This window comes from Schistocerca cancellata, chromosome 1, assembly GCF_023864275.1.
Source record: "Schistocerca cancellata isolate TAMUIC-IGC-003103 chromosome 1, iqSchCanc2.1, whole genome shotgun sequence".
NCBI lineage: Eukaryota > Metazoa > Arthropoda > Insecta > Orthoptera > Acrididae > Schistocerca > Schistocerca cancellata.
In genome coordinates, this window is record NC_064626.1 from 719,050,005 (window position 1) to 719,073,807 (window position 23,803).

General features: G+C 46.5%; 3 non-coding genes across 3 annotated transcripts; 2 read left to right on the forward strand and 1 right to left on the reverse strand.

Annotated features, from left to right (window-relative positions):
* Positions 1-914: 914 nt before the first annotated feature.
* Trnaa-agc (transfer RNA alanine (anticodon AGC)) lies at positions 915-987 on the reverse strand. The gene has a single exon. It is a non-coding gene; the product is annotated as a tRNA-Ala (tRNA).
* A 163-nt stretch (positions 988-1,150) lies between these two features.
* Trnaa-agc (transfer RNA alanine (anticodon AGC)) lies at positions 1,151-1,223 on the forward strand. Its single transcript has one exon. It is a non-coding gene; the product is annotated as a tRNA-Ala (tRNA).
* A 22,170-nt stretch (positions 1,224-23,393) lies between these two features.
* Trnaa-agc (transfer RNA alanine (anticodon AGC)) lies at positions 23,394-23,466 on the forward strand. The gene has a single exon. It is a non-coding gene; the product is annotated as a tRNA-Ala (tRNA).
* Positions 23,467-23,803: the final 337 nt, after the last annotated feature.

Consider the following 23,803-nt stretch of genomic DNA (forward strand, 5'->3'; position numbering starts at 1 on the left):
TCCATGACCGAGGCAGGATTCGAACCTGCGACCGTAGCGGTCTCGCGGTTCCAGACTGCAGCGCCTAGAACCGCACGACCATTGCGGTCGGCTAATTACATCTCCTTCAGGCCTTAACTGATGCTGAGGGGTTGATTCCAGTCTTACAGAATTCCATCAGTGGCCAATATCTATGAACTGTTTTTCGCAGACTACCTGCACCCAAGGATGTTGCGTCTCCAACCATGAACTACTGGTAGTTGATGTTGGAAGACACAACATTATTGTTTCAGGTCGTCTGCGAAAATCAGTTCATAGATGGTGACCGCTGATGGAATCGTGTATACGATTGGAGCTAACCCCCTCAGCGCCAGTTACGGCCTCAAGATGGTGTACTGAAGCACCGCAGTTGGTAGCCATGTAGTAAATGACATCGAAAGGACGGCTGTAGATGTTAATTTTATTACATAAGTAGTGTTTGTCATCGTAGGGTGATCAAGGTAGACGCCAGTTACGGAACATTGTCGTCATCATGGTACACGGCGGTTTCCAGACAATATACATGCTTCAGTACAGTTTAAACTGAATTTATTGACATCCCCAAGCGTATGCTGACGATGTATCCAAATCCAAGGAGAAGCTAGTACGAACTAACGAATTCTTGAGACTGTAATGAACTAGAATATCTTCCTGTAACCCGGAGACCTTTGAGCTGTGCCCTCTCCATAGCGTATCACAATGACGTAATTGGCAGAGGATGGTGCGGCGGCAGGTCTGCGAGCGTCGTTCTCACTACCTTCCCACGGAGCCGGTGGATATCACATGTCTTGTACAATTTGTTCTCGTGCAGTATACAATTATCGTGCACCTCGCTGTTGCAGACGTTAGTTGCTTCGTTTTCCGTTGTAGTGCATAGTGCCCAAAAAATATAGTACTGGAGGCGCCGGGTATCGATCCCGGTACCTCTCACATGCTAAGCGAGCGCTCTACCATCTGAGCTACGCCCCCAGACAGTGTTCAGTGCGCTGAAGTGATGTTACATGGAGTTACTTCGGCTGAATGGCAAGTCCGGTTTCACAATACTTGGGCTGGACCGGCTCCAAGTGGAGCAGAGAAAGTTCGGGTACGAGACTTGAGATACAAGTCAATCGGTGAAGTTTTTCCGGCAACTGGGGGCGTAGCTCAAATGGTAGAGCGCTCGCTTAGCATGTGAGAGGTACCGGGATCGATACCCGGCGCCTCCAGGGATACATTTTACTATCCGCGATGACACTGCTGCGAGCTATCGTGGCCATTGTCCGTAAAAGTAAAATTTTCTAGGAGGCTTCCGCTGCTACTTCTTCAACATCTTGTCGTTTCGATGCGATGCTGGAATCTTCTTCAGGAGCTATATCCTTCACGCAGGTTGTTGGAGGCTATGAATAGCTAGTATGGTGTTCGCATATGAGAGAGAGATTTCCGCTAGCTGTTCCTGCAGAATTGCAATTACTGAATACACGTTCCTCATACTGCCATTGGCAGGCCGTCGTTATTGCTTAATTACTGACATCTGACAGGACAAGATGGTGGGATGTTGGCAAAACATGCGAGAAAAAAATAATTTTCTGCTGCCAAGCTGGCTTACTGGGAGTTGTTAATATTTCCTCCGGTATGGCATCCGGCCAATTATTGCTTAGCGGCTGAAAGCCACTTATCTACATTTCGTTAACAGCAATATACAGTATGTTAAATTATACTATTGTTACAGGTCGTTACGAATTCCTTCACTTTCCGTCTATAAATGTTACGTGAGCCTTGTTGCTATAATACAAATCGTTACCACCGTTTTTACGTATGTTCATCTACCGCATTTTTCTTACATTCTTTCAAACGTGCGCGGAGTACATACGTTATCTTATCCTCTTCCCAATATCGTCTGTATAAGCCCTGTCGCAATCATACGCCACTTCATAAACTCCCGCAGTGTGAAGATCGCAAAGTGGATCATGACAGGTCGAGCATAGTCTTTTCCTTTATATTGATTTCAGGTTTTGTATAGCGTTTCTCAGAAGAATTTTACTTATCCGCTCCGTTACACTAGACACATATGGTGACATTAAACAGCGAGGAGGAGGCTCTCCTTTCTTATTTGCGCTTTTAGTAGAATGTCGTTTGTTGATGCTATCTATGGAAATGACTTACAACAATTAGTCGACAGTGTCTTCTGTAAGAAAACCACACTCGATTGCAATCTAGAACTAAAAGCTCGACAAAATAGTGTTGTCTAAACTGTTTGCTTCTAAGAAGTTTCTCGGTGCGAAATGAGGTCTAATTATCTATTCAGGTTAGTAGTCTTCCAATATACTCTGTCTAAACGTGTTTCAGATGTTTTGTAAGCATCTAGCATTATCAGCATCTAGCATCACATTTTCCAACTCCAAGGTGAAGTTGATTTTAGAGTGGATATCACTCAACGAATTGTCAGATCTATGATGCATACAGATTAAACTGAAACTTCTAGCCGGGAAAAGGAACACATCTGTGGAAGATTCTAGACGTGTAACTGAAGAACCTAAATATTCTGGAGTTGAAAGCAGCTCAGACGACTGTTACGGTTAGAAAGGCACGAAAGATTGTAATGAACAGTAGCTGCCCCCATTTCTAAATCATTCTGACGTACGCAGTAATTACTAATTTGTAGCTTTCTGAACGTAAGAGTACATAAAACGCTTTTACGCACAGTCTTCGATGCTGCGCAGTACGCTACCAGTGTTCATAACACTGTTGGTATGTCGTTTTCGCGTTTTCAGAAATTACTATCTGTAAGTCTCTGAAGCCCGCAGAGCCACTGTAGTTTGTTGTAGCATAGTCCACAGGAAACATAAAACAAACCGCAGTAAAATGAAAGGCCAGCGGGCTCAAATATATGCTGCCAGCGATGTTTTCTGTGGTTCATCCCTATGGTTTCGTCACGAAGACCAGAACCAGTTATTACATTGAAACCCGTTCTGAAAAAATTCACTGCTTCTCCACACCCTTTGCTGACTGTGAAATGTAGGGCACTCACCGTCCCGCGCTCTAATAAAAGCTGTCAGCGATGGCGTACTAGGATTGTTGATTGCCTATTTGCGGCACAGGCAACAGGGAAAGCAGTCCATTGAAGGTCATATAAAAAGCTGGTGCCCAGGGTGTAATAGGTTCGGCCTGAGCCAAGAAGGCGAGCGGACCCGGCTGGCGTGTGCACCCCTACTAAGGCCGAAGGAAAGAGCTCGGAACGAAGTGTCTTGCTGTGGTGGTGTCAAATGTAGCAAATTGTCGCGTTGTTATTGCAACGAATGAAAATGTCGTGTTGCTCCACGCCACAGTATGGGCAAAAAAGTTGGGCAGAAGAAAGTCGCAACCACGAAGGAGCTTCGGCCCTACAGCTCAGCGAGACAGCCGTTCGACCCAAGAAGAACCGCGAAGAAGACTCGCAGCCTGTCCCCCCTTTGTAATGGAGTGCAGATGTATCGCGTGGACAGCGCTGTTAGAGACGATGTCGAGCTGCTCTAGCTACGAAGTGATCTTCGGGTCTGTTGATCGAGACTCACTGATCTGCATCCAAGCAGCGAGTATGGCCGACCACAGGGCAATCAAGAGCGCTGCGGTCACTCATAACGCCGATGCGCCCCGGCGCGGGAGAAGACGATTCCGCGGAGGAGAGAGGAGACGACCAGAGCGCTCCTGAGAAGGCTGCCCTGGTATTGTGACGCAGCAGCAGTCCGGGAAGGGCTGGGTTCGGTAACGCTGCTGTAAGACTGCATAACCGGACCAACAGGGGGAGACCGCAGCTATTTGTCGTAATGGTGCAAACGGCACACAGCGCGAGCGACGTCTTCTCACTGCGGAAGCTGCTGCTCTTCCCTCCGACAGCGGAAGCTCTACCGAGCGGCACGGACCCTCAGCCCCAGTGCTGAAGGTACCAGGCCGACGAATACGTGGCCAAGTACTGCCGCTACGCGGCGCGGTGTTAAAAGTGCCCCGGCGGGTACGACAGTGTGCAGCAGTGGTACAGAATGTAAGCGTAGGCTTCCGCGGCCGTTGTCATCTTCAATAAAATTCTTCAGGGTATCAGGCCGCATCGTCATAATTTAAAATGCGCCAACGTTTCGGCCAGCGTTGCAGCTAGCCTTCATCAGGGCCTTACATTAACTGCTAAATGAAACACACTTGGTTCCTTAAATAGCTGCACGAGAAAACCGTGTCGTTACTTGATTGGCTGTAAGAGGAGGAGGAGGAGGGGTGAAAGGTATGCTTTATTGGTGTTTCCTTTATTATCTGTCATTGGCTGAAATAGCTGTTTTCTATTGGTCTTTATATTAATCCACCCCATTGGAGGAGACGGACGAATAGCGAACAGGTGATGGCTGTGACGTCACACTGTTTACATGCTGTCCAGAAGCCGGCTGCGGCGTGCCATTGCTTTGTGTGCTCGCGACCACTACTGCGGCTCTCCGCGTGTCTGCATGGGCCGCCACGGCTCTGCCGCCGCTCCGTAGCCCTGCTATTGCAGGCAGCCAAGACCTCGGAAGCTTGTACCCGTCCTCTCTATTCATATTGGCGGGTCTTTTGGCTATTTCTATCGCCTCTATAATCTTTCTTTTGAAAGTGAGAGGCTGTCTTGCCAGGACGCGGGCTTCTTGAAAAAATATTGGTTTCCCGCACTCGTCTCGGTGTTCCGCCACTGCTGATTTAGTGTGTTGTTTCAGGCGGATATATCTTTCATGTTCCGAGAGCCTTGTGCAAGATTATAGAGGCGATAGAAATAGCCAAAAGACCCGCCAATATGAATAGAGAGGACGGGTACAAGCTTCCGAGGTCTTGGCTGCCTGCAATAGCAGGGCTACGGAGCGGCGGCAGAGCCGTGGCGGCCCATGCAGACACGCGGAGAGCCGCAGTAGTGGTCGCGAGCACACAAAGCAATGGCACGCCGCAGCCGGCTTCTGGACAGCATGTAAACAGTGTGACGTCACAGCCATCACCTGTTCGCCATTCGTCCGTCTCCTCCAATGGGGTGGATTAATATAAAGACCAATAGAAAACAGCTATTTCAGCCAATGACAGATAATAAAGGAAACGCCAATAAAGCATACCTTTCACCCCTCCTCCTCCTCCTCCTTTTACAGCCAATCAAGTAACGACACGGTTTTCTCGTGCAGCTATTTAAGGAACCAAGTGTGTTTCATTTAGCAGTTAACGTAAGGCCCTGATGAAGGCTAGCTGCAACGCTGGCCGAAACGTTGGCGCATTTTAAATTATGACGATGCGGCCTGATACCCTGAAGAATTTTATTGAAGAGTGGTACAGAAGTTTCGCCGACCTCCGTTCGGTGTGGCGGACCACACGTCGCCAGCTGGTGCAGCTGCCCGGTTTTCTGAGCTGTAGCCGGACCGACGGCAGCGCGGCAGCTGTGGCCACAACGACGCAACAGCGGAGACGACGACGACGACGGGCGAAGACCAGCCCGCCTCAGCAGAAGGACGTCACGGGAGCAACCATCCCCACCGACAGCGGCGAAAACCGGCCGGTGGCTGTCGGTCGGGAAGCACCCCCTGTCCCTGAGAAGAACAGCGCCAGAAAGGTCCGCGTTCGCAGCTGCTCTGACTGCTGACAAGGGAACCTCCACATCGCACCCCCCTCAGATTTAGTTATATGTTGGCACAGTGAATAGGCCTTGAAAAACTGAACACAGATTAATCGAGAAGACAGGAAGAAGTTGTGTGGAACTATGAAAAAAATAAGCAAAATATACAAACTGAGTAGTCCATGCGCATGATAGGCAACATCTAGGGTAATGTGACCTCAGGAGCGCCGTCGTCCCGTGGTTAGCCTGTGCAGCTGCGGAACGAGAGGTCCTTCGTTCAAGTCTTCCCTCGAGGGAAAAGTTTAACTTTTTATTTTCAGTTTATGTGACAAACTCTTATGTTTTCATCACTTTTTTGGGAGTGATTATCACATCCACAAGAAAACCTAAATCGGGCAAGGTAGAAGAATCTTTTTACCCATTCGCCAAGTGCGCAAGTTACGTGGGTCGACAACATATTCCTGTCATGTGACGCACATGCCGTCACCAGTGTCGCATAGAATATATCAGACGTGTTTTCCTGTGGAGGAGTCGGATGACCTATGACCTTGCGATCAAGTGCTTTCGGTTCCCGTTGGAAAGGCACGTCCTTTCGTCTACTAATCGCACGGTTTTGCGGTGCGGTCGCAAAACACAGACACTAAAATTATTACAGTGAACAGGGACGTCAATGAACGAACGGACAGGTCATAACTTGGCGAAAATAAAGAAAGTAAACTTTTCACTCGAGGGAAGGCGTGAACCAAGGACCTCTCGTTCCGCAGCTGCTCACGCTAACCACGGGACCACGGCGCTCCTGAGCTCACATTATTCTTAATGTTGCCTATCTTTCGCATGGACTACTCAGTTTGTTTATTTTGCTTATTTTTTTTCATAGTTCCACACAACTTCTTCCTGTTTTATCGATTGCTCTGTGTTCAGGTTTTCAAAGCCTATCCACTGTGCCTACATATAACTAAATCTGAGGGGGGTGTGATGGGGAGGTTCCCTTGTGAGAAGAACACGAGCGACGATCTTCCCGCCGTCGTAGAGAGGGCACCAGCGGCCCTTATTGGTGTCATAGCGGCAGAGAGGTCCGCGTTCGTAGCTGCCCTGACTGATGAGAAAGAGGCCGCCTTTAGACAACTGCACGCAGCGGTGCCAACCCAGTCGACCGCTCCCGCACCAGCGCAGAAGGCTGTCGCCAAGAAGACGACCGTTGTGAGGGTGCCTGTCCCGGCAACCGCTCCAGCAGCGCCGCGGGAGCAGGGCGATATGACGACACCCGTCGCCCCATCGGCAATGGCGGCGACGCCGCGAGCCACGGCGGCGACCTGCGCCATGGAAGGGAAGAAAGCAGCACCCACCGCAGAAGCGCGAGAAGCCGGTGTGCAGCTCACCGAACAGAACGCAGCACAGCTCTCCCTGCTCGGAAACCAGCTGCAGAAAGACTTCGCCATGCAGTAACAGAGGAGGCCTAATACCAGCGAGCAACCGCCGGCCAACGCCAGCCTAATGCTGCGGCAACTCACCACTGACACGGCGCAGCAGAACGGCTCACATAAGTGCACTATGCTGCCACACAGGACCGATCTTACTGTGACGAATACTAACCTTGACACTGTTGTTAAATTCATTAGCTTAACGAGTGTAAATAATTTAGAATTTCAAGTAGAAGCTTCTGCCATTTGTGAAAACGTGATGTATATTTTCGTAAGAGGACAAAAGTCCGAATTAAAATTTAATAATGTTATTCTGAAATTTGTTCTTTAGTTAAATTGAAATTATGTACCAACCGCAAGTTGTCCATCAACAAAGATCCCTAGCTTCCTAGGAGCTTCGAGCAGCTGTGGTTAGCAGTACCACAGCTCAAGGAGTACCTAGAGTTTTCTTCAGTCTTGCCTCCAGTATCAAGTGCAAAGTCACAACTGTCAGTTTCCTTTTCCATTATTCTGTTTATTATTCTTGTCAGCGACTTGGATGCAAGAGCTGTTCAGCTGAAAATGCTATAATTTTCGCATTTATCTGCCCTTTCTATCTTCGGAATTCTGTGGATGATATTTTTCCGAGAGTCTAATGATATGTCGCCAATCTCATAGATTAAACACACCAACTTGAACAGTCATGTAGTTGTCTTTTCCCCTAATGATTTTTAGAAATTCCGATGGAATGTTACCTATCCCTTTTGCTTTATTTCATTTCAAGACTTCTAGAGCGCTTTTAAGTTCAGTCTCTAGTGTTGGATCCCCTACGGTCTTTCTTATTGATTCCAGTCGATATACATTGATCAAAACTGTCCGGTTACCCTTACGTAATGCGGAGCTGACCACCGAATGTCACGAGAGGTGGACCCGCCAGTATATTTGTAAACAGAGACGGGGACTACAGTGTTGTTAGCAGTAGGGCCCCCGCGAGCACGCAGAAGTGCCGCAACGCGACGTGGCATGGACTCGACTAATATCTGAAGTTTTACTGGAGGGAATTGACACCAGGAATCCTGCAGGGCTGTCCACAAATCCGTAAGAGTACGAAGGAGTGGAGATCTCCTCTCGACAACACGATGCAAGGCATCCCAGATATGCTTAATAATGTTCATGTCTGATGAGTCTGGTGGTCAGCGGAAGTGTTTAAACTCAGAAGAGTGTTCCTGGAGCCACTATGCAGCAATTCTGGTCGTGTGTGGTGTCGCATTGTGCTGCTGGGATTGCCTACGTCCGTCGGAATGCACAATGACCATGAATGAATGCAGGTGGTCAGACAAGTCGCTTACGTACGTACGTGTTACCTGTCAGAGTCGTATCTAGAGGTATCAGGGGTACCGTATCACTCCAACTGCACACGCCCCATACCATTACAGAACGTCTACTAGCAGGTACCTCAGTCCGATAGCGGCAGGGTCGTGGCCTGTCGGTTGGTTGGTTGGTTGGTTGGTTGGTTGGTTGGTTGGTTGGGGAAGGAGACCAGACAGCGTGGTCGTCGGTCTCATCGGATTAGGGAAGGATGGGGAAGGAAGTCGGCCGTGCCCTTTCAGAGGAACCATCCCGGCATTTGCCTGGAGTGATTTAGGGAAATCACGGAAAACCTAAATCAGGATAGCCGGACGCGGGATTGAACCGTCGTCCTCCCGTGGCCTGTCGGGACTACGGTTTATCGTTCCGCGTTGCTGCTGCTGAAGTTTGTCGGCAATCGATGACTGTCATGCGAATTTGGAATGCAAGGGTGCCACACTCAGCGCTATACACGGTGATAGGGGCGCAGAGCCACTAGCACGCTAGAGGACAGACATGTTTGCTCTGCCGTGGGGGATCGTACCGCCAATTCATCTACCTCCAGTCAGGAAATGGCTTTGTCCGCAGCAAGACAAAGAATCCACATGGAAAGTGCGATGACTTCTGGAGCACCTCGGACGGTCAGAACGGCGACCACCGTTGCGGTTTGCCTTGACGCGGCAGCAGAGAGAGACGTGTCGACCGTGGTGCACACAACAAGAGTACAGGAGTGGTGCCCGGTCGTCTTTCCGGATGAGCGCCGATTCTGCGTACAGCACCACGATGGTATGTGTGTGCGGCGGCTCTGGGGAGAATCAACGTCGTCACGTTAATTTTAGCTATATTTTGCAGCTGCAAACGTGACTGTATTCAGTACACTGGAAGTAAGAATTAGAAATCGCCTTCAGTCACATATTTTCGTGTTTTATTAAACACACTAGGTATTTCGGAAAAAAATGGCTCTGAGCACTATGGGACTTGACATCTATGGTCATCAGTCCCCTAGAACTTAAACTACTTAAACCTAACTAACCTAAGGACATCACACAACACCCAGTCATCACGAGGCAGAGAAAATCCCTGACCCCGTCGGGAATCCAACCCGGGAACCGGGGCGTGGGAAGCGAGAACGCTACCGCACGACCACGAGGGTATTTCGGATCCTGTGAGTCCATCATAAGGTGTAATCGTCTCACTAAATGATTTACGAGGGTTTTATTTGCAACAGTTAGGTACACCTTCCACCTGCTTCTCTACATAGTCGCCGCTCCAACTTCGAGTGTTGTCGTAGTGTTGTATCAACTTTCCAATATCCTCGTCACAGGAAGCAGCCGCCTGTGCTTTCGGCCAGTTACCTGCCCTGGTCTGCAGCTCGTTGTCTGTGGAAAAATTTTGTCCTCATAGCCAGCGGTTCTTGTGAGCAGAGATGCGGAGATGAGACTCGGCGGAAGTCAATTACGGACTGTATTGTGGGTGATCAAACACTTATCATCGGGGAAACGCTGCAGAAGCGTCTTCATCCTCTGCAGTGTGCGGCCAAGAATTGGCATGAAGAAGGAACTGCTCGACAGTTGTGTTATGTGGGCTGCATGACACAGGCGAAATCTCAAACCAGGCCCTCATATTTGGCGGGAGACGCTATTCCCAACGCATCTTTAGGGGCTCCCTGTTCACTCAAAAATGAGAAGAGCGACGCGACACGATCAAAGGGCATACTAGAGACACTGCCCAACACATATGTGCAAAGCTTGGCCGGATTTTCCCAATGGTTTCCATTTCGCGACCGATCGAAACTTAATTTCTGGACAACCCTCGTGTTTTTGCTCGTGAATGAGGTGAAATGCAAGTTCCTTTCATGGAAAGGTTTGATGTTAGGTTATCAATTTCGGGAATAAAATGCGGAAAATATGTGTGAGATAGTCGAAAAATAAACAGTGTACACTTACCATACAATCCAAGGAAAGCATTCTTAACTTTTTAACACCATCATACATTGGTTTTTCCATCCTGTTTATGCATATCTCTTCGCTCAAGAGGCCCATTCGTATACATATTTTTGTAAACACTTCACAGATCTTGTGCCATTCGAATGATGTGATATGCATGAACAGGATAGAGAAACCAAAGTATGATAATGTTACAAAGGTACAAAGGCTTGTCTTGGATTGCGTGATAAGTTTACACTGCCTATTTTTCCACTTGTAAGTAGATTGTTTAGGTTCTTATATTGGTAACGCCACGTAGCGCTCTGTATGAAAATCACTGGCTGTGCTGTGTGCAGTCTGTGGCTAGTTTGCATTGTTGTCTGCCATTGTAGTGTTGGGCAGCTGGATGTTAACAGCGCGTAGCGTTGCGCAGTTGGAGGTGAGCCGCCAGCAGTGGTGGATGTGGGGAGAGAGATGGCGGAGTTTTGAAATTTGTAAGACTGGATGTCATGAACTGCTATATACACATTATGACTTTTGAACACTAGTAAGGTAAATACATTGTTTGTTCTCTATCAAAATCTTTCATTTGCTAACTATGCCTATTAGTAGTTAGTGCTTTCAGTAGTTTGAATCTTTTATTTAGCTGGCAGTAGTGGCGCTCGCTGTATTGCAGTAGTTAGAGTAACGAAGATTTTTGGTGAGGTAAGTGATTTGTGAAAGGTATAGGTTAATGTTAGTCAGGGCCATTCTTTTGTAGGGATTTTTGAAAGTCAGATTGCGTTGCGCTAAAAATATTGTGTGTCAGTTTAAACACAGTCATGTATAATTTTTCTAAGGAGACGTTTCACACTGTTTCGCACGTATTTTCCGCATTTGACTTATGAAATTCATAACCTAACCTCAAACCTTTTAATGACAGGAACATGTATTTCACCTCAAAAAGATGGTTGAAATGGTTCAAATGGTTCTGAGAACTATGGTACTTAACATCTGAGGTCATCAGCCCCCTAGAACTTAGAACTATTCAAACCTAACTAACCTAAGGACATCAAACACATCCATGTCCGAGGCAGGATTCAAACCTGCGAACGTAGCAGTCGTGCGGTTCTGGACTGAAGCGCCCAGAACCGCCCGGCCACCGCGGCCGGCATTTCACCTCATTCAAGAGCAAATATAGATAATGTGTTAAGACGATTTACACCTGATGATGGACCCACAGGTACAGAAATGCATCGTGTATTTAACAAAACACGAAAATTTTGCCGTCACAGTACATTCATCGTTGTTATTTGCACCTCGCGTCGTTGCTGTTTCTGTTCGAAAGCAGGCTATCGTCGAATACCTTGTTAAAGAGAAAAAAATTGCCCTTGTAAGTCATCTCAGACTTCGGCATAGCCGCGATTATTTATTTTTTCAAATGGATCCCTACAGCTGTAGCAGCCCCACTCACCAAGTGAAATGTATGTTTGCCTAGCGTGACTAAAGGTTGTTTTACCGACTTCTGAATTTAAAGAAGCGACAGCTTAAGATTACTGCCCACATTTATTTCAGTAAGACGTGAGTAGGTAGCCAGGTTAATCCTGTGGTCAATTGTTTCGCATCTGAGGACGTGACTTTAAAGTCAGGAAACTAGTTGTGAACCAATATGACATCAATAGATTTTCTCGCGGCAGCTGTTGCGGTTGTTTACCTATTCAAATGTTTTAATGAGTATTGTGATAGGAGATGATTCTGTCACTACGAGTCTGTAACAAAACGCCAAGTAAAGAAACGCCCCATTTGGATTTGCCATTAGAAAAGGAAGTTAGAGAGTACGGTCTTATGGGACTTACGGATAAGCTATGAGTACCGTATTATAGGACGCAGGACATTGCAATCTCTTGTGTTTTCCTGAACCCAGACAGACCAAAAATGCTAGTGAAGACACTTGGGAAGTTTACTCATGGAATCACGGATAAAGTCTCACAGAAGATGAAGTGCAACCACAAACTTCTCACACCGTTCTGAAGAAAATTTGAGTGCGAAAATCTTACGCCCCCTCCCTACAGTCCCGACTTCGCACTCTCCGACTACCATCTCTTCGGTTCTGTGAACAAACTCCTGCGAAACCAACGGTATGAGATTCTCGAGGACACCCAGAAAGCGGTGAGAGTTGGGTTGTTTGGGGGGAGGAAATCAAACAGCGAGGTTATCGGTCTCATCGGAGTAGGGAAGGACGGGGAAGGAAGTCGGCCGTGCCCTTTCAAAGGAACCATCCCAGCATTTGCGAGAGTGATTTAAGGAAATCACGGAGAACCTAAATCAGGATGGCCGAAAGCGATGAGACTCTGTCCCCGGACAGAAGAAGGGACTTGCACTGCAAGCAGATTTTAAGACTTACCGGGTGATACGACAAACATGTGCAAAGAAATCGGGACTACACTGATGGAAGCCAGCCGGGGTGGCCGAGTGGTTCTAGGCGCTACAGTCGGCAACCGCGTGACTGTCGCAGGTTCGAATCCTGCCTCGGGCATGGATGTGTGTGATGTCCTTAGGTTAGTTAGGTTTAAGTAGTTCTAAGTACTAGGGGACTGATGACGTCAGAAGTTAAGTCCCATAGTGCTCAGTCATTTGACCCAGTTGAACACTGATGGAAGTGGGAAGTGATACACCGTGAAGCACCAGTCAGATACTTACAAAATTTTAAATGTTGTGGAGATGTTCATCATGTCATGCGTATTAAATAATTAAACATACATTCCATTCGAAAATGACTACCACGATCATAAGAGAGACTCATCGCTGGACACCACAGAGTGACTCAGTCAAATCTGGCTGTACTGCGCGCAAGCCTCTGTTTATGGTCCTGCGTTAGCGTTAAACGACCCATGGCAAGTCAAGATCTCAACCCAGATTCCCGTAATCTGGTCTCGACGATTTGTGGCGATACTTTGCCTGTAACCTCTAAACAAATTTGAACTGCTGTCACTTGTCCTTCACATCCAGTGAAACAACACTTCGATCTTCTCTTTGTGTAGTCCTTCTGTTGCAATGACCCGAACGTACGCATATTGCCACATCGCTGACATCGTTCCATCTCGTCTACCTTCTTTCTACAGCATTGCACGATAGACAAATATCTGTGCGATCTGGCAGTATGATGCTTCCATACCCATAATGCCAATGATACGATGCTTGCCAAAGTCCGAAATATCATGGTAAGATGTGCATGTACGTCCTCTGGACTTGCTTTGTTGCGATCTTCGCTTCAAAAATTCAGTTAACGTCACACACATCTAACAGCCTTCATGAACTCAGACTATTTCTCATCTGTGGGAGTAGCTTCTCTTTGTACCGAGACCACACAAGCATGAAATTTTAAAGGACTTGCATCACAGGTGTGGAAATATTGGAGTATCAGTTTGTTAGCGTGCGGTCAAGCGTACTCATGACTTATCTCTTTCCGTTTCCCTCACTGAAAGTCGAAAAGCGGAAAAATAATCTTTAGATGTATGACGGGTAGTTACAAAGTTGTAATTATCATCCCAAAAATGTCGTTAGGGAAATATTTTTTTGTTTTCTTGCAGTTAAATGCAGTACACAAAATGGTGCACCTCAGTGTGTACCGGGATTGGAGATAGGTACTTTAGGAAATAAGAAAAATTAAGTACACTGTAGTCCTTTTGAGGTTATAATGAAAACGTCAACTATTCCATGTATACTGTTTGTCTAAAAAATAAAACGCGTTGTTCATGGTTTCAGTATGAAACTCGCATATTACCCGCACCATTATTAAGAAGTTTCCCTGTGATACCACTATACATACGGTTGTGATTATAAATTTATTATGACTACTATTCAAAAAAATTATTTCGAAACTGTTTGAAAGTTATTGGCGCGTTACCGGAAAGCAGGGAGTATTCTTTTAATTACAGCGACCACTTGTTTAGCTTCAGAGAATTGTATTAATGGGAATTGCCGCTGGCAAATAAATGGCGAGGAGAGCCTCCAGTGAACGGATCAAACGCGATTACGGGCAATCCAATTGCGCGGACATCTGGCTCGCCGCCAGCGCAGCTCGCCTCCCTGCGGGCTGCCTAAACAGCGCGGCGCAGAACACAGCTGCAGCTGCTGCCTTAACGTGGCTGTCGGTGGCCAAGGCCGCTACGCTTTATTCCCGACGGTAATGTTCCTCATGGAAATCCTCGCTAGTTAATACAAGAATTCGCACTGTAGCTCCTGTAGCTTTAATGACTACAGAACTGAATTATCGTTTTCGAAAGCAGCTCTTGCTGATGCTGTCCTGAAGATAGGAATTGGGACTGTTGCTCTGTGTGACGGGGAAGCAAAATTTTGTGTAATGGGACAGTGATCTCAGTAACTGAAACATAAAATATTTTCAAAAAAAATATCAAAGTACTGTCGAACAGTGGAAATAAATTATACATATCGATACACGAAAATTCATAATAAATTTAAAATATTTACGCCATGTTCAGCATTAAGACGTATGTAGTTAAAAAAAAATTTCCTGCTGGACCTTAAAATACCAACACCAGAAAGGATAACAAATAACTAAATTTTGTTTGAAACGCCACAAGGATTTTTAAACGCCTTTTTCATTCACTTAGAGGTTGATTGTCTAATTAGAGGGAACCAACGGTGCCAATTCCTTGGGCAATGTTTCTGTTCAGGTGTATCGAAAGACAGTGACTCCACAAACTGCAATCTTTCTGTGTTCATTTCCTTTCATGTAACGTGGTGCTGGAATGACTTGTATTCTGGATGATTTTTGTGTGCTTGGGAAAGCACAGCGTGTTGGATTTGAGACAGGTAGGTCAAAGGAACCTACAAAAAGAAGCAATTATTTTCCATCAGCGCAGCCTGGTGCCCCATGTGGCTGTCCTTTTTTAAATCAGGATCCAGGGGTAGCTGTCTATTGTGTATTTGCAACTTGGGCCCTGCCCTGTGGCCGAACTGTGACCAGGACACCACGCTATCAGCAGGACAGTATTGCTTGCTCATGTACACTATTGGCCATTAAAACTGCTACACCAAGAAGAAATGCAGATGATAAACGGGTATTCATTGGACAAATATATTATACTAGAACTGACATGTGATTACATTTTCACGCAGTTTGGCTGCATAGATCCTGAGAAATCAGTACCCAGAACAACCACCTCTGGCCGTAATAACGGTCTTGATACGCCTGGGCATTGAGTCAAACAGAGCTTGGATGGCGTGTACAGGTACAGCTGCCCATGCAGCTTCAACACAATACCACAGTTCATCAAGAGTAGTGACTGGCGTATGTGAGGAGCCAGTTGCTCGGCCACCATTGACCAGACGTTTTCAATTGGTGAGAGATCTGGAGAATGTGCTGGCCAGGGCAGCAGGCGAACATTTTCTGTATCCAGAAAGGCCCGTACAGGACTTGCAACATGCGGTCGTGCATTATCCTGCTGAAATGTAGGTTTTCGCAGGGATCGAATGACGAGTGGTGCCACAGGTCGTAACACATCTGAAATGTAACGTCTACTGTTCAAAGTGCCGTCAATGCGAACAAGAGGCGACCGAGACGTGTAACCAATGGCACCCACACCATCACGCCAGGTGATACGCCAGTATGGCGATGACGAATAAACACTTCCAATGTGCGTTCACCGCGATGTCGTCAAACACGGATGCGACCATCATGATGCTGTAAACAGAACCTGGATTCATCCGAAAAAATGACGTTTTACCATTCGTGCACCCAGGTTCGTCGTTGAGTACACCATCACAGACGCTCCTGTCTGTGATGCAGCGTCAAGGGCAACTGCAGCCATGGTCTCCGACCTGATAGTCCATGCTGCTGAAAACGTCGTCGAACTGTTCGTTGTCTTGCAAACGTCCCCGTCTGTTTACTCAGGGATCGAGACGTGGCTGTACGATACGTTACAGCCATGAGGATAAGATGCCTGTCATCTCGACTGCTAGTTATACGAGGCTGTTGGGATCCAGCACGGCGTTCCGTATTGCCCTCCTGAACCCACCGGTTCCATATTCTGCTAATAGTCATTGGATCTCGACCAACATGAGCAGCAATGTCGCGATACGATAAACCGCAATCGCGATAGGCTACAATTCGACCTTTATCAAAGTCGGAAACGTGATGGTGCGCATTTCTGCTCCTTACACGAGGCATCACAACAACGTTTCACCAGGGAACGCCGGTCAACAGCTGTTTGTGCATGAGAAATCGGTTGGAAACTTTTCTCATGTCAGCACGTTGTAGGTGTCACCACCGGCTCCAAACTTGTGTGAATGCTCTGAAAAGCTAATCATTTGCATATCGCAGCATCTTCTTCGTGTCGGTTAAATTTCGCGTCTGTAGCACGTCATCTTCGTGGTGTAGCAATTTTAATCGCTAGTAGTGTCTTATTGAGGGCTATCTGTAGATAATCATCGCTCGCTTTCCTGAGGAAACATAGTTTGCACAACATAACGGTCTAGCTTTATGGCCTGCTTTCCAGATTCACAGGACCTCTGATGCGATTAGTGCCGGGTGCAAGACCGCGCTATTGCTAAATGAGTCAATGACATCACTGTGACGGAGCTGCACCGGCCTTTTTCTTACTTTTTTCTAAAAAAAAGAGATGAGAAGGCGTTCTGTCATGTGATTAGTGTTGTAGCATGAGGCACTGTCTTGGCGGGTTTTTGTGTGATGGAAACACGCTGTTGTTGGGCCAATGTGTGTGCATTTTTCGGTATTGGCTGGCATGCAGTGTATGGTGGGAAATGATAAAAGGACGTAGAAATCAATGAAAATTTGAGGAGTCGATGGTTTCGCGCCTAGGACAGCAGATCGGAAGGGATGTGGAGCTGTGCATATCAGCAGGGTATTTTGGAGATGGAGATAACGCGCATCTTAGGAGACGAATGGGGTCCAGAGTTGCGACAGCAGCAATGCTCCTTCGGCTTCTCTACGGCAGAGCCATTGTCACAACAGTGGCGTTCACTACGGTTGGCTGTGAATAATTACAGTGCGCGTAAGTAGCAGCATTTGCGTGATAAGGCATTTCTTGGTCCGCACTTGCAGACATCTGTACGATCGTCTGTCTCAGGTCCATCATTGCTGTATTGAATGTTCGAGCTCCTTGACTAGCCAGCAGGTTTACAATCACTGTTTTCGTTTGATGTTAATGAACTTTAAGTTTCATGTTAAGATCCATACGAGCATTAGAATGGCATGTTTTTGTCATTCAGTCAGGTAACTCTGAAAATCGACATAAATCCACTAACTAGAATTTATTCGGGATGGTTCCTTGGAATTGGGCACGGTAGAGTTCCTTCCCCATCCATCCCTAATCCCATGTGATGGATAACCTCGCTGTTTGGTCCCCTCCCCCAAATCAGCCAACCAACCAACTAGGATTTATTTGTGGAATCTGTAAAACGGGAACTTTATTCCACTCTGGTTGAACACTCTGCTGTAGTTCATCAATCACAGTGGTTAGCAATAGGTGTTGCGCGAGTTGTTCGGAAACTCAAGACCAAATGGGCGAAAGACATGGAGAACGTGCTGGAGAGGACAATAGTCGATGATCCCTCTGTATCGATGTAGGCAAGGACAGTGCAAGCAACAAGAGGTCTTTCGTTACCTTGTTAAAAGATAACGTCACGAAGACCTCGAGGATAGGACTGAGTCAACGGCCTTAACATGTCAGAAATGTAACTCCTGATGTCAAAATAACCGGCTATGCGAAGTAGAGATGATCGTGTTGTGTACTCAAAGATACCGTATCACCATCGGCATTTTGGAAGTATATGACAGTGTATCAACATATACTGTACAGTCAGAGGATAATGCAGTCGTTTTTAGGGCTCCGGACCTTAGCAGGTAAAACTGAATCCTTATAGAATCGCTTCGTTGTTTGTCTATCTGTCCGACTGTTAAACCATCTTTTTCTCAGGAACGGGTAGGCATAGCAAGTTGCAATCTATCTCGCATACTAAAGATTACGGTTCCTTAGCAGTGGACAAAGTATAAGCTCCTAACTCAATGCAGTCAAAAGATACGACCATTTATGTCATATATTTTGATGCTTGCAAATTCACTCTTCCAAACGTATAGGGTACTTCCCGGTGGCCTAGAATCGTGAAATTTGGCAAAAGCAAGGTTGCACAGTAAAATAAAGGAAAAAGTTAGAAAATTGTAAATTTGTAGCTATTCCACACGACAAAATATTTCTTTCATCATTCGTAATCTGACTTCACACTTAAAATTAGAATATTATAGGAAGTTTTGAAATTGCCAGGACCGATATCTTGTCATTATCAATGTCAATGACAAGCATAAGTCGTAGAGATTCTCGATTCCTGGGCTAGATGAACTCTCTATACAACTAATTAAGTTTGTACGGAACCTTAAGTGCACGAGTCCTGCCAGTGGCCCGTTTTTATTACGTTGTTTATGTTGTAGTTGTAACGAAGGGTTGCTCACGACTTTCAGTATTACCCTCGTACATCAAGATCCACACCCATTATTTTTCATTTATAAAAGTGTCTTGGATTGCTTTTCAGTAGATACGTAATAACGAGAAAAATTTCTTCATTGCAAAGTTCTTCTAAAAGTTAAAACTACTATTTGTATACAGTTGGGGAATTTGTTAGAAAAGTAATGGGTGTGGATTTATCGGAAACATGAATGTGACGCATATCACTAAACAGTTAATTATTGTTTTACGTCCTCATTCTCTACCAGTTCACAAATGGTTATTGAAATCAGTCAACAACGCATGGTCATCAGGATATAGACACTTTGCTGTTAGTGACCATTGTTTACTATACCTGCCCAGGTGGAACAGGCAGACCGTCAGCGAGAGCGCACCGCTAGTTCCTGCTACCAATTAGACGAGTACACCGTTAATTTGTAATTTCCTGCGTGTTCGAGTGCTTACTAGGCACAACCTTTTATTTAAATAACAGTGTAGTGTGCAGTACCGCCGTTGCTATCGACCGTTGTATCGACCCTCTTATCGTACAGGTTTTTGTTTGTTGGGTTAGAATAGCTCAGTGTCAATTAGACCGTCAGCTCGAGAGCACTTAGATTTCCCGCTGCTAATAAGGCGAGTGCACCGTTCGTTTGTTGCATATTTTTACGAGCTTAAGACAGGGGCGACTGCAGTAATGGTTAGGAACTGTGATTGTTGTGTACAGATGCGAGCTAAGTTGGCGATCCTTCGCTCACAACTCCATGCTGCGTTGGAGTCCGTCACACAGCTGGAGGCTGCTGCCAAGGGGCGTCACTGTGGGGGATCGAACGCGGGGATGCGTGGGACGTTGAGCACATCCCACGTTTCCTCCGATCGGTCCACTGCTGTGACCGACCCCTCACCTGTGGCTGAGTGGGAGATCATTCCAAAGTCTAGCAGGCAGCGAAAAACTTTCCGAGGGGCCGATAGTAGGGCCTCCCCGGTTCGTTTGACGAACAGGTTTCGGGCGTTATCTGTGGCTGACGATGTCTCTGAGCCAGATGCAATCGTCCACCCTGTTCCAGAGGAAGCTTCTCGGCCCGCAAGGTCTGGGCATTCACAGAGGGTGAGATTGCTGGTAGTTGGGACCTCCAATGTTAGGCGCGTAATGGGAACCCTCAGGAACATGGCTGCCAGGGAGGGGAAGGAAGCCAGTGTGCACTCCGTGTGCATTCCGGGTGGAGTCATTTCGGATGTGGAAAGGGTGTTTACGGATGCCATGAAGAGTACAGAGTGCAGCCAACTGCAGGTGGTGGCTCGTGTCGGTACCAATGACATGTGTCGCTTTGGATCGGAGCAGATTCTGTCTGGTTTCGGGCGGCTAGCCGAAATGGTAAAGCCTGCCAGTCTTGCTTCAGAGATTAGGGCGCAGCTCACCATCTGCAGCATCGTCGATAGAACCGACTGTGGTCCTTTGGTGCAGAGCCGAGTGGAGGGTCTGAATCAGAGGCTCAGGCGGTTCTGTGTCAGAGTAGGCTGCAGATTCCTTGACTTGCACCATCGGGCGGTGGGTTTCCGGGTTCCGCTTAACAGATCAGAAGTTCACTACACACAGGAGGCGGCTACACTGGTAGCGGGGCTGTGTGGAAGGGACTGGGAGGTTTTTTATGTTAGAGGGTCTCAGGGAACCACAGAAGGGGCGTCTGGTTAAAAGTGGGCAGGTAAAACGCAGTAGGGTAGTTGTAGAAACGATTGGTATTGTAGTTGCAAATTGTCGTAGCTGTGTTGGGAAAGAACAAGAGCTCCATGGCCTAATAGAAAGTACTGAAGCTCAAATAAATGTAGGTGCAGAGAGCTGGCCGAAGCTGGAAATAAGTTCAGCTGAAATTTTTGCAAACGATCTAACAGTGTTCAGAAAGTATAGCTTAAATACAGTTGGTGGTGGAGTATTTATTGTTGTCAGAAGTAGTTTGCCTTGTAGAGAAATTGAAGTAGATAGTTCGTGTGAAATAGTATGGCCGGCCGGTGTGGCCGAGCGGGTCTAGGCGCTTCAGTCTGGAACCGCGCGACTGCTACGGTCGCAGGTTCGAATACTGCCTCGGGTATGAATGTGTGTGATGTTCTTAGGTTAGTTAGGTTTAAGTAGTTCTAAGTTCTAGGGGACTGATGACCTCAGATGTTAAGTCCCATAGTGCTCAGAGCCATTTGAACCATTTGAAATAGTATGGGTAGAGGTTATTCCTGACAATCGGACTAAACTATTAATTGGATCGTTTTACCGACCCCCAACTCAGAAGATATAGTTGCTGAACAGTTCAAAGAAAATTTGACTCTCATTTCAAATAAGTACCCTGCTCATACAATTACAGTCGGTGGTAACTTTAATCTACCCTCGATATGCTGGAAAAATTATACGTTTAAAGCCGGCGTCAGGCATAAAACGTCATCCGAAATTGTACTGAATGATTTCTCAGAAAACAGCAAAAAGTGCACAACATATGCACTAAGAATATTGATCTTGAGGGGCGTGAATTACTATCTTTTCCTTACGTTTTATTCTAAAGCCAGTTTAAGACTGTACACTGTACACTGACTTAGCAGTACACAATCGCTGGCCTTCAAGAGTGAAAGCGGGTGAGCGTGTACCTAGATAGCTCAGTTGGTAAGAGCGTTACTTGCGAAAGACCAAGGGCTGGCTTCAGCTCCTTCTCGGCACACATTGTTAGTCTGTCAGGCAATATCATAACAGTGCACACTGTTACAAAGTTGAAAGTATATAATTCTTTACCCAAGTTTACTTGTATAGTATTCATAATGACACGTACGTTGGGAAAGTTTCCTTCCGCGTTCTACTACGTCCGTGCATTCTTTCCACTTTTCTGTTTTTAAATGGTGCCCATCTTTTGTACTTCGGTACTATTACGAAAGGCGTAAAGTAGAATACAGAAAAGATGTGCATTTAGAATGCCAACATCTGTGGTTTGCCAAGGAACCTATAGTCCGCTCTCAAAGGAACGAGGGCTCCGTAGTTCTGACTCGACAGGAGTCTGTAATAGTCGGTCGACTTCGTCCTGCTGTTGTTTTGCGTCCTGCCGCTGCTAAACTTAGCTGTCTAATACAGAACCTTGTGTGTGTAGCCATTACGAAGTAATTGTTGTGCTATATCGCAAATTAATACGCCTCTTGATCAATGACCAAGCGGTCCGTGGCCCTTATGAACAGCACCAGATACCCTTTCCACAACACGGGGAAGGGCAAGGGATAGTACTTCGTGGACTATAGGTAGAAAAACAATTGATAATGCCGCTGAACGTTGTGAGCAGCAATATAAAAACAAAAAGTTGCGCCGCCCGCTCTTTCAGCGGACAACACGAGCAGAGACGTCCACAGATAGCCGGCCGAAGTGGCCGGGCGGTTCTAGGCGCTTCAGTCTGGAACCGCGCGACCGCAACGGTCGCAGGTTCGAATCCTGCCTCGGGCATGGATGTGTGTGATGTCCTTAGGTTAGTTAGGTTTAAGTAGTTCTAGGTTCTAGGGGACTGATGACCTAAGATGTTAAGTCCCATAGTGCTCAGAGCCATTTGAACCATTTTGAACGTCCACAGATACAAGATTCATCACCGTGAGAGGAATTCGAAATATTTGCAAAGATAATCCCTGGGAAGTCACTAGGAACTCCTGGGGCAAAGATGTAAATTTCATTTCAAAATTTTCTGTTCGAAGCTGCTTTTAAACTGTCTTCCCCTTTATCTGAATTGCTTAAAAATGGTCATTGTGTTTGTGTGTCTCATCTACAACTACACCTACATCTGTACTCCATAAGCCACATTAGCGTGTGTGGCGGAGGGTACTTTCTGGACCACTGTCACTTCCCCTTTTCCTGTTCCATTTGCGTATGGTTCGCGGGAAGAATGATTGCTGGTAAGGCTACGTGTGGGTTCGAATCTCTCTAATTTTATTTTCATGGCCTTCTCCCGAGATATACCCATATCTATTGCAGGAATTCCTGGTAATGTTTCTCTTGCCAGGAGAGGCCCCCTGGCGTAGGACCGACTGTTGTGTAGGTTAGGATCCCTGGTATAATATGACAGCCTAGAGTCTTTTAGACTGGTGGGGCCTGGTTTGCGAGTAACCAACAAAACAGAATTTCTGTGATCCATTACATGATCAAAGCTGCAACAATAAAAAGTTTAAGTTAATCAGCTGGTATAATAGAACGGATGCATGGTGTTACACCTGGGTCCATAATTCACACAACCGTGTGTGATTTCACGTATCCTGTAATTTTCAGCTATGCCTCTGACTCAGTTTTTACTTTCGTAGACACGCAATACGTAACAGTTGATAGTCGACACAGCGACCGGCAGGCGTCGCTCTTAATGCCGCATGGAGCATGAACTGACATGTGAGCGTGAGGGTAGCGCCAGCGCGGTCTGTTCCCCTACCACCGCCCCTCACCCCTCGGCAGACAGCGTGCTGGAAGTCGGTGGGCGGAGCTTGCTTCTTCTGCTTCCCGCGCCCCCTTCAAATTTGGTGCCGCTCCTTGTGAACAAACTACAAATATTACCTGGTTCGTGACACCCGCGCTAGTTCAGCCGCGCAGCGTGTTGTCGTCAGACCAGGTCACCGCCAACCGGAGCGGTGAAAGTAGAGGCTGACGGCACAGTAGATATCGTTCTCCAGCATTTCTGTTACGTCTGGGGGCGTAGCTCAGATGGTAGAGCGCTCGCTTAGCATGTGAGAGGTACCGGGATCGATACCCGGCGCCTCCAGTAATAATTTTAATTACTGTTAAGGGCCTCTGAGTGATACAAAAGTAAATGAGTTACTAATTAAATTGAAGCGCATATCAAATACGATGAGACACACGTACAATTAAATTTTGTGCATGTAAATTTTTAACTTTTTTGGTCATCTTGTGACTAGTGTCACTTTTCATATCTCTCTTTGCAATAAAGTGTTCAAAAGAAAAATACGAAACTTTTGCCGGCACGGTGGCTCAGCGTGTTCGGTCAGAGGGTTAGCTGCCCTCTGCAATTAAAAAAAAAAAAAAAAAAAAAAAAAAAAAAAAAAACTGAGTTAATCGATCAGCAACGAACTTAAACGGAT